Here is an 11,015-nt window from a genome sequence, read left to right as displayed (position 1 = left end):
GTTACACATTACCATTACCTTGTGTCCCTAGGTACCTGCATTAGTGTGCCATAAGGTAGGCAGTTAGACATCAAGCTGTTGGTTATTAAAGATAGTTTGAATTTCAGCAGTGTTTGATAGGACTCAGTTTGAAACAGCTACAATCTTGCTGGTGTCTTTAATTGCTTTGGTAGTTATCAGCTTCCCAGCTTTTTTTCACTTAGAAAAAAGATAATGCTCTTTTTCTAAAGTCTTTTTTTTTTCACTACTGGACTCTGACAATGCTGTTCAACCAATAGTAATATTAAATAGATCAAAATGTAAAATATTTTTCAACCTCCTGTCAAAAATTTTCTTAATTTCTTATCCATGGGGATGAATCTGAATAGGTTCATCTATTTTCCAGCTGGAGAAATGAGCCATGAGATATATTAGTTTTCATTCAGGGCAGATGAAAATGCTGTGAAAAAGGAAGCTGCTTTCCTTTCTCAGGTGTAAAAGCACAAGCCACATCATGTGAATTAAGGGGAACACAGCTTAACCTCCCCTTGCAAATTGTCCTCTGATCTCACACACCTCAGAATGACTAAAACCACTAAAAAGTGTTTGGGCCACTCACTTGAGACAAGCAAGGCTGTACAAACACATGTTCTGATTTTTTTTTTTTTAAATAATTGTAGCCATCTCTATTGAAGCACTTTTTTTTTGGGAGGGGGGACAAACTTTTGTTTTTTTTTTTAAAGTAACAGGTTTCTGCAGGAAAGCTATTTTACCACAAAATTCCTACCAACTCTAATATTGATCTTTTTGGGAGGTGGTAGCAGGATTCCAGTTCTATCAGGAATTACACTAGAAATTTGAAAAAAAAAAAAGGCATATATTTTCAAATGTTATCTCTAACAGGGGATTATCATATCTCCTATTGCATTTTGCCTTGCTTCTACAAATAAACTAACTTTATTCTTACTCAAAGATGTCATTATCTGTGTTGCTTAAAAGAGAGCTTCTGGCAATCATACCTTCACCTGGTCAAAACTAGCAGAGCTAAACATTTCTATACTTTTGTAAAAGAACATATAAACATTGCTATCTGCATATTTCTTCTTTCTTCTAATTAATCTTTATATGTGATTAGGTATCATAACTATTCTTTTTTTACATTCAGATGAAATGTCGAATTTTACGTCTAAAAGGATAGATGACTACTACTTAAGCTTCCTCAACTGTAAGTGTAAGCCATGCTGGCTAAGGTGCAAATATTAATACGACAGAGAAATGCATTACCAGAGTATTATAGCCTACATATGGGAGGGGTGACTAAGTAGGTAGCACAGAAGTAGAGATTTGCCTTCGGACCATATAAAACGTAGGCATAGATATCTGACTGTTCCCAGGGCATATCTTCAGCAGTACGTTCACCTTCTGAAATGTGATATAAAAATCGTCATATAAATAGATTTATTATGTCTCAGAAACATTTATTTTTAACTCATGATTTCTTAGCATCCGTTGCTTCATGCAGTGATAGTCAAACAGTTTATAAAGCCTATGTTCTGCTTGCTCAGGAACATAACTTTAAAAATAAAATTCACTTTCTTTCCTAACCGTGAAGATAAGTTCTCCTGGTAAAGCAACCATTTTCCCTCTCATTGCTCAGGCTCCATTTACCTTTTCTTTTTGGTTTCAGTTTTCAGACCATCCCATTCTCAGCAATAAAAATTGAATAAAACTTTCAATGCCATGGACTGACTTAGTATTATTTGACAGCAAACTTTTGATGTCTAATATTAAAAACAATTGAACCTATTCAACTGTAGCAGAATTGAAAAAAAAAGTGTAGTTACAAGAAGGGRAAAAGGAATGTTAAGATTTTAAACTTATTTTTATCTGAAATTAGGTTGCATGATATTTCTGTGTATTTGCAAATAAAAAAAAGACCATCTTTTGCCCAATAATTCAGCTGTGTACTAAATCTGCCAGTTTTTGGCACTGTATTTCTGATTCTGTAAAGAGGTTGTAAGCTTCATGAGAGTTTCCCTAAAAAGAAAGTGGAGAACTTTGCACCACACCTCTGTGCTAAGAGGTTAGAGAGAGTCCTGATTTTACAGTGATAGCTCTTAACAGAGAAAGGATCACAGTGGAAAACTGCTCCAAATATTCTCCAGAGGCTCTGAGCCCAGGTCTGGGAGAATCCCTGACAATTTTCTCTGGCCTTGGAAGAGACCACTGTGTGGTGGCCTTTTGGGGGAAGGTTCTAGGATGCCTTTTTCCATGACTGCATGGGTGTAATTTGCCTAAAGTCTACTTAGACTACTTTTTTTTTTTTTTGTAAATCTCTTTTTAAACATGAAATGTAATATTAAAAAATAAATTGTTGGGAACAATTTTTAAAAAAATAAAAAGGGATTTTTTAATTTTATCATTTAAATATTTTTGAATTGTTTTTCAGGCTCAGATTTTCATCAAAACCTTTTATAGGGAAAATATTGGGGATTATTTCTTAAAAGTGTCTTATGAAAAATAATTGGCCTTTCCAACTAGCTCCCACATCTAYGTCTCTGGATTAAATAACATTTCTAGAAGGATTTGCTGCTTTTTTTTACTCTGATCTTGCACATCTACCTGTTCAGGATATTCTAGAAATGATGCTGCATGCTCACATGAACCTATCAAGATTTCAATGAATACCAAAGCAATTAATAATGATTAAACACTTATATTAAATGTCATTCTCTACATTTCAGTTAGAAAAGAATTTCTGGCATCTATTTTCATTTGAGGAGATTCACATTACCCACAGAAAATTTCAAGTGAATGTTCAAAGTTTAGCAATTAGCATAGATCAGAAGGGCAGAACAGAACAGACAGCAGGAGCCGTTTGGAGTTTTGGTTATTTCATGGGAGGCATGTGCCTTCTCAAGCTGTTCCTTTGCTGGAATCAAGATGAGAATCAACACATGAAAAAGAAACCACATAGTTTGTAGGTTTTTGAATATGAAAAGTGGTGTCTTTGTTGCTGTTGTCATGTTGGGTTATAAAAAGCTGAAATGGAAGTCTAGGAATGCAGGCCACTTTCCCCTGATCTTTTGGCAGGCCTGTGATATTAGAACGGGATTTTCCTTTCTTTTTAGATTGCGACACTGGACCCTTCACCTGTCAATTCTGAGGCAGACTGAAGAGCTCACGGAGGTCTATTGTCCTATTGCCTCTGTGACCAGGCATATTTTTATATACATAGACACTAATAGCGGGGTGGTAAACCAGAGGCAGAGAGAGCAGTTTCATCTCTYTCTGATCACATAAAATACAATAAGCTTGCAGTGGGGTTGAAAAGAAGGGGAGGTTGTAAGCATTCTCTGGGGACAGTTTGTCATTGATTTATAATTAAATCATCTCCCAAAATCAATTTGAAACGGTTTCATTTTGCAGTCCCCACCATAACAGCAGCCTCATCCCCTTTCAAAGTGGGGGTAAATGGTAAGAGCTTGGCAGGTTCACCYCACCCCACACAGCAGCACTGCTGGCCACAAGACTATTCAAATTCATTTTGGTATGACTGTGGACATGCAATCGCTGGACGTGTGATAAGACTCAGCGGTTCTGATAAAGGTAATTTATTTATCACTCACTGCCCACTTTACAGGCTTGACAGTATTTAGATTTATGTGGCCCAGATCATTACACTGCTTTCGGTACACGTGACAGTGTGGAGTCTCCCTTACTAAGGGGACAGAGGAACAACACACAGCATTTGACTGGCACGGTGCTGAACGGACGACAGACAAACTGATAGCCCTATTGAATCTTGATCTCTTCCTGCACAGTGGCCTTTGTGAAGAAAGAAACTCTTTTTTTTTCTTTTCTTTTTTTCTTAAGGGTGTAAGCAAAGTGACATTAATCTGCCGTGATTGAGATATCAGGTTGACTAGCAGGCATGAAGCAACTTTAAGCAAAAGGGCAGAGCATCTTGAGAAATGTGGGTTGTTAGCGTTCAGCAACAACCTGGTCTGGAAGCCCCGAAGTGGTTCAGGTCACAGTCTGCCTGGTGAGGGGTCTTTGGGAAGGCCACTCTGCATCTAATCCTGTGGGGAGAAATGTGACCACTGGATCAATGTAGGTGCCCTGGTGGGGATATTAACTAACCCACTTCCACTTCCTACCCCAAGGTGCCCTGTATTCTGCTGGGGCCTGTAGCAAACTCTTCTGAAAGCAGGAGAATTGACATTTTGCTGATTACCTCAACTGCTTTGTCATCTCGCAAGCAGTACAAATGATCGCTTATGTAAAGGTTATTTGGATAAAGGTAACATCCCTTGGTGTGACTTAGCTGTGGAAGAGTTTCCATTCCCCTTAGGTGTCCCTCTGAGATTTCTCCTCTCCTAAAACGTGCATGTATTTCTAATTTGCCTGCAGGGTAAGAAAAAAACCCATAAAGTCTGCAGAGCTTCTCTGAACTGCTACAAAACACAGATATTGAGTCTTATTCAAAGGGCTTTTCCTTGGTTACATTGGTTACGAATAGAAGATTTGAAATGAAAAAAATAATTTGAGGAACTGATGCCTGAGAGAGTTCCTCCTAGCAGCAACCTCAAAGCCGGGAAGCTGCGGTAGTGTCCCTGCCCACAGAGTCATGCAGGAAGCAAAGGGATTGTCTGTGCAGACGGGGCCTTCCAGCGCTTTCCATGTGGCCAAAGCCCATATGGGCTTTGGCTGCAGCTCCTTTTTAGGACTAGTAATGTTATGGGAAGGAGAGAGGCAGAGAGGGGATGATTTGTTTTGTTTCTTAAATGAACAATGACCCTTTTTAGATGAAATAAACCTAGGGARATGAAGCTTGAGGAGAACCTTCAAATCAATTTCATTGATGTTTCCTGGCAGCAGTGTGCACTGGGCAAGGGAAGTCTATACRTATGCTGGTCTGTCTTGTAATGAGTCGTTTTTAAACCAACTGTGCCCTGTCCTCTCAGATTTTTCCAGAGCCTTGTGTGCTTAGTTCTAGAATCCACAGGCCCAGAGAGGCTTTTCCATCATTAGCTGTATAGTCAAATGTCTAATTAGTGTGCACACACCTATCTGAAACTTCCATACATGCGTAAAGCTGTTGTGGAAAACTGCAACTATAATTTTAGATATTGTTTTTCTTCATATCTGAGAAGTGCTCACAAATTTCACTGCACTTACAGATGCTGTTAGTTCATGAGCCAAAATGAAGTTGCTACATGTTAGTGAAGATGGCATAGGAATGTAGGTGAATAAGAAGTTCAGTCTATCTGAGTACTATCATGAGTTCTGAAATAACCTGATAAAATAATTATTAAAAAAAATTAAATTGGGGTAAATTCTGGAACTTTGTGCTGTAATGTGGGAACTATGCCCAGAAACGCACGAAACTTCCTCTTGTCTCTGACATGCCCTTCGTTAGAATCCTGTGATAAACTGGAGTAAAAAGAAAGAGACTCCATGGCCCTGCTGTCCTTGGCCCCTTTAATTGCAAAATGGGTCTGACCATCTTTGGAATTATTCTGTGGTCCTGCTTCCARGCTAAGGAGGTGGATTTATGTGTTGATTTGCAAAATAGCATATGAAGTGGTGTCATATCAAGATTATATCAAGGTCATATAGTAGTTATATGAATAGACTTCTTATTAGTCCTTTCAAAAGAATTTCTGTTTTGATACCAAGGCATCACTTCTGTATTTTTGGAGGGAAATATATGTGTATTACACACACACACACACACACACACACACACACACACACACACACACACACACATTTCCTGTAGGTACTTTCTGTGCATTTTGGTTGTAAAATTTTCTTGGGTCCTTTTTTTCAAAATGGAAATGATTTACAATAGGTACATGAAGAGTATTAACTGATGGCAAACTCTAGATGACATCTGGAATTTATAGTTGGATTCATAATTACAGTAAATTAATGTATGATGATTTTTATAACAAGTTATGAAATGCCAAGATAATTATTAATTATTGGACACTTTTTGTACAGTATTGCCTGTCAATGTACGACTCCATCTGGCCTGAAATTATAGCAAAACTCTAAAGCAAATTGTTTAAAAGAATTGGAAGGACTTCATAACATTCTGAGGTTGCTCTAATCTARTGTGGGATAGTGTTGAGCTGTGGAATTAATTCAGAGGTCCAAGCTTCTTAGCTTTGGCTATTTGAACTTCTGGCAGATTCATTGTAGGAGGTAGCCATGGTGCTCAGATATGTTTCTAAGTGAGCCCAGAGTCTCTGTACTTGACCAACCCCAGTCTTGCTTGTTGCTGCTTTCTTTTTTTGTCATATTTCCCCACTTGCTCTCCAACTGGAGCATTTTTTTTCCCTATTGAATGTTTATTGGCTTCCTACATCATCTTCATTTCATTCTAGCAAAATGTGTTCTAGCAAGGCATTTAAATTTAAAGTTCCAGTTTAATTGCTGAATGGGAGTTGAACATTCTCAGTGACAGCTGTAAGATACCAGGGATGTGATTAGACAGCCCCTCTGCATAGAAGGATTGCTTAAATTCAATACCACAAGGCTTCCTTGATTCTGGACTAAATATTTCCTCCCAGTTTGAAAAATGGACTTTGGTATTTAGTCCATACTCTTATATTTCTTAAAGATCACTGAATCAATGTGGATGAATCCTCCATCTTTTGGGTTTGCTTTGCACTGATTTGTTTTTGATGATATCCTTACAGCTTCCCTTTGGAAAGATTTTACTTCAGTTACACATCTGCCTATCGACAGCCAGCTAATCACAACCATTCCAAATCTTTGGGACAGTAACTCCACTGATGCCATCTCAGTTGACATATACTGATTTATTGAAGGTAGCTGAGCCCGTGACAAGATGTACGGACCTGTCCTGCAGCCTCCCCTACCTTAGGGGCCTGTTTGAGTGATCACTCTCTACTAAGTGGCCAGTTACTTCCTTCTCTTGAACCACAGTAAATTTTTTCAGTCTTTTTCACTTTTGTTAGGGGAGTRGAGAATGTTTTTTCTCCTCCCTCACTTCCTTTCTAAGCCCCATTAACTTTGTGGGTTTTTTTCCCATGCATTTGTGTGTGACCTGTTTTTTCAGGCTTCCCCTTCCCTTTTTGACTTATTTCTCATTTGCTTCCTGCAAAAAGCATTTTTGTCTTTCACTAGGCAACATTTGACTCTGACTATCTTTTTTGTACTTGTTGGTTGTCATTGTGCTCCCTACCAGAGTTAGCACAGGAAGTCACAGAGAAAACCAAATGTCTCTCCTTGCAATGAGTTGTCCACTTTCAGTTGTCAAGACTTCAAGGGTTAATTCTCATTCAAATATCAGTCCCATAGAACCTTAAAGACAAATTTTCTCGGTAGCCACAGTACCCTTCCTCTATTAAAACTCTTTTTTAGTATAGAATAATGTGGCTGAAGTCCTAAGTTTGCCCAGGTGAGTACTCTCTCAGAAGAAATTTCTGGACCACACACCAGAATTGCTTTTATTTTCCACTGAATGAAACAAATTACTTTCAAGCTGACTTCCAGCTGTGTTAGAACCAAATCACAGCAATTAACAAGTAAGACTGATATTCTGTGACTTGGTTGCCTCTTGACTGCAGGATGCCTTTTCACTTAGCTGCTATTTCAGCTTCCTGTAGGCAGAACTTCTCAGGGTAATCACCTCATCTATCAATTACAGCAAGTCACCTCTTGGCCAGGGCTGAGACTCAGCAGACTCACTGTGAATAGCTGCAGTCATGCCAAGGACAGATACTGCTGGTGTTTTGTGAGAGTAGCAGGTGTAGAAATCTGCTGTGGAGAGTTCCCACTAGCTGCAGGAGCTGCAGGAGGAGCTAAAGGAAGAACCAGTTGGGAAGACGTGCACAGCATTCAAGGAAACAGCTCAGTTCTCAGCCCTGTTATTGGAGGCTTCTTCAAAGAAGCCTGGCCCTTTCCTGGGACACAATGCCCACTAGGAGTTTTAAGGGCAGTTGTCATGTCATGGACTGGTCAGGAAGCTGGATGGGGCCACATGTAGAGCATTTGGATATGTATAGTCTTTCAAAGAAATCCTGTGAAACAGGTTTCCCATACGTTAGAAGCATAAATTATTCTATTGCTGGTGATTCCTTTTGTGTTTTGATGTCTCATGGCTGTTCTAGATGTCCTGAATAACTGTGTTCACCTTTACAACAGGCCTAGGAGCTTTCTGTCCCTAAAAAGCATGTTGTTCTGCTTGTAACTTGGACGTAAAAGGACAGATTTTAAGGAAAGGATCTTTCAGCAGATGCAGCTGAGTAATGTCTATTCTAGAGTTTATCAGGCACGAATCCTGGCATTCTGTTAGAAATAACTGTCTGTTTTTATGTATATTTTTTTTTATTTGAATCCTTGGCTGGGTTCGATGACTGGCTGGGTTCTGTCGTATTCCGGAGAGCTAGCAGCAAAGGCAGAATGTAGCAGTTTTGTCTCATCTAACAAACTAAGCTTTTGTTGATTTATTGTTTATTTTGCTTCTGCGTGAAAATGTGCAGCCCAAGAGCTGGATTTTAATTGTAAATGAAACATCATCTTATCGATTCAGTGGGAGGAACGCCCGTCTCCCAAGCTTAGTTGTGAGACTGACTGAGAGGAAAAGTCCTTTTTGCCTCTGTCCTCAGGAGCCCTTGGGATGACCAGGGAGGCAGCAGGTCTCTGCCATAGCCTAGGTGAGCGTGTCCTTTCAAGGGGCACGGGGAGCGTGGTGACTGAGGCGCTGAGGGAGACACAGTTGCTGCGTGGGCAGCAAGCAGGCTGGAAGAGTGGCTTGCACAACGTGGGATCCTGCAGAAGCTCCTCTAAGCTGGGGGTGAGGAGGAAGCCTTGAAGAAAGGCTCATAAATGCTATCCCCAGTGCATGATTTCTCGATAGACCATTTTCCCTTCCAGGTGTTCAAGGTGTCTAAATTCTGCGTTCGTTGCCATAGTGAGAGGGCCTCGCTCTCAGACAGTAAATGCTTGCTTTTATTTGACAGAAGTCAAAAAAATATAAGGGTAAGCTGTCCTGCACAGTGCTACAGAAAATCCTCTCAGACTTCACTCTTTGTTTCTACCCCAGTGGAAATTCATGGCCTTGGAAAGAGAAGTGCTTAGGACTGTATGCTGCAAGTTGCCTTATGGAGTAGCATTGAGGGCTGGAGCCACTGRCATGGGCCAAAGTGACAGGGAATGGAAGAAGTTGTGTAAGTGTAGAAAGAGAGTATGAAATGAGATCTGTGATGCTTAATTTGTGTCCTGTTTGAGAGCGATGTGGGAGAGGAGTGTGTCTGTATCACCCAAAGCAGAGTGGCACAGAACTTAAGGAACTTAAGGAAGCATTTCTTCACTGTGAGGGTGACAAAGCACTGGAACAGGCTGCCCAGAGAGGTTGTGGAGTCTCCTTCTTTGGAGATCTTTAAAACCTGCTTGGATGCAGCCCTGTGCCACGTGCTCTAGGTGACCCTGTGTGTGCAGGGGGGTTGGACTCGATGACCTCTGAGGTCCCTTCCAACCTTGGGCATTCTATGATTCTATGATTCTAACTCTCCAAGCCAGAGGAAAGCAATCCCATCACCAAGGAGGAAGGACAGGCAGCTCCCAGGCTTGAGCCGTCAGTGCTGTGTGCACCCACCTAGCACGGAGCTGTTCTGTGGCTGCATGTGTAACCTTGGAGTGTAAAAACTGCTTTAATTTAGTGGATGCCTCCTGCAGGTCAGGAATTAGCTTTTCACTCCCTATCAAGATTTTTCATCTAAGTACCACTTGACCTGCAAGCTATGACCTGTCTGGTTCTCTCTTGCCCTGGACTTATTACCTGGAAGGAATCAGAGGCCTGGATTCACTCATCGCTCTTAAAAGACCATTCTCATTTATGATGATGCACTGAATGGAGGACCTCCAAGTAGGCAGAGCAAGTGTGCCAGTAAGGAGAAACTCCGTCTTGAGTTGGAGAAACTCAGTCTTGAGTTGAAACCTGAGCATTCAGGTGCAGGACCCGTTGATCATCCTGTCCATGTGATCAATGAGAGTTTTGCCAATGGCTCCAACAGGAATGAGCTGGCAGGAAAGGGAATGGGAAATATTTGTAAAGAAGTGCATCAGTTTTTCATTAGTAGAAGAAAAAGCAGATACATTAGCAACTGTCCCATTAGAAGGTGCTCAGGGAAATCAAGATGCATTACTTCCATCTTCTAGGCATTAATTGTACATTTTTACTCTAATTTGTAATTAGAATATTTAATTGAGCTAAACCCCATTTCTCCCCCTGCAGGCAATGTAATGTGCTCAAGCAAGATACCAAGCTTAAAAGAAATAAGAGTAGTCAATGATGAACTTATGTCAGCTGTTTCTTCAGAGACTGATGGAGATGCCAGCAGTCCTTCCCTCTAGGAAGGCTGACCAATGCCATGGGCATGGGTTGTCCAGTGTCTCCATCTAGATTCCTCAGAGAGGTCACATTTAAAAGCCTGACTACTGCATATACGTAATTATCAGAATTATTTCAACCCCTACACATCACAACTGAATCCACTGACCATTAAAAACACTCTGTAGATTTGGAGGCCCCTTCTGAAAATCTTCTATCCCCTGGTAGTAAAAAATTGTACTGAAAAATGCTGGAATGTGGTCAGGAATGGTGTGTGGTTCATGCTTTGCTTTTTGGCAAAGGAGCAGTGAGCACTGTGGAGATTCACCCTGGTGAGTACCAATTCACGCTGTAACCTAAAACTGGTATTTTGGAAGAGTTTGGCTTAGGTATTACAGCTGAAAGCATGATTTATCAGAATACCAGACACTGTGTCAGGTTTCAGCATTCAACGTATCCCCCATAAATGACAGACAGATTTTTGATGAATTAGGAACATATTTTGTGCTTTTATGGACATATCTCGCCAGCTAAGATTCCATATGTGATGTTATTCTCCTCATTAGCTGAATTTGTTCCTTCATTCTTGGGAATTCTCTAAAATACTAGCTTTTAAGACTTTGATAAACCACTAATTCTTACTTTTCAACTGTCTCCTGTGAAAAAT

The sequence above is a fragment of the Nothoprocta perdicaria genome, unplaced genomic scaffold (genome assembly GCF_003342845.1).
Source record: "Nothoprocta perdicaria isolate Ctin4 unplaced genomic scaffold, notPer1 scaffold_23, whole genome shotgun sequence".
NCBI lineage: Eukaryota > Metazoa > Chordata > Aves > Tinamiformes > Tinamidae > Nothoprocta > Nothoprocta perdicaria.
The sequence above is the reverse complement of the archived record's forward strand: the minus strand, read 5'-3'. Positions refer to the sequence as shown.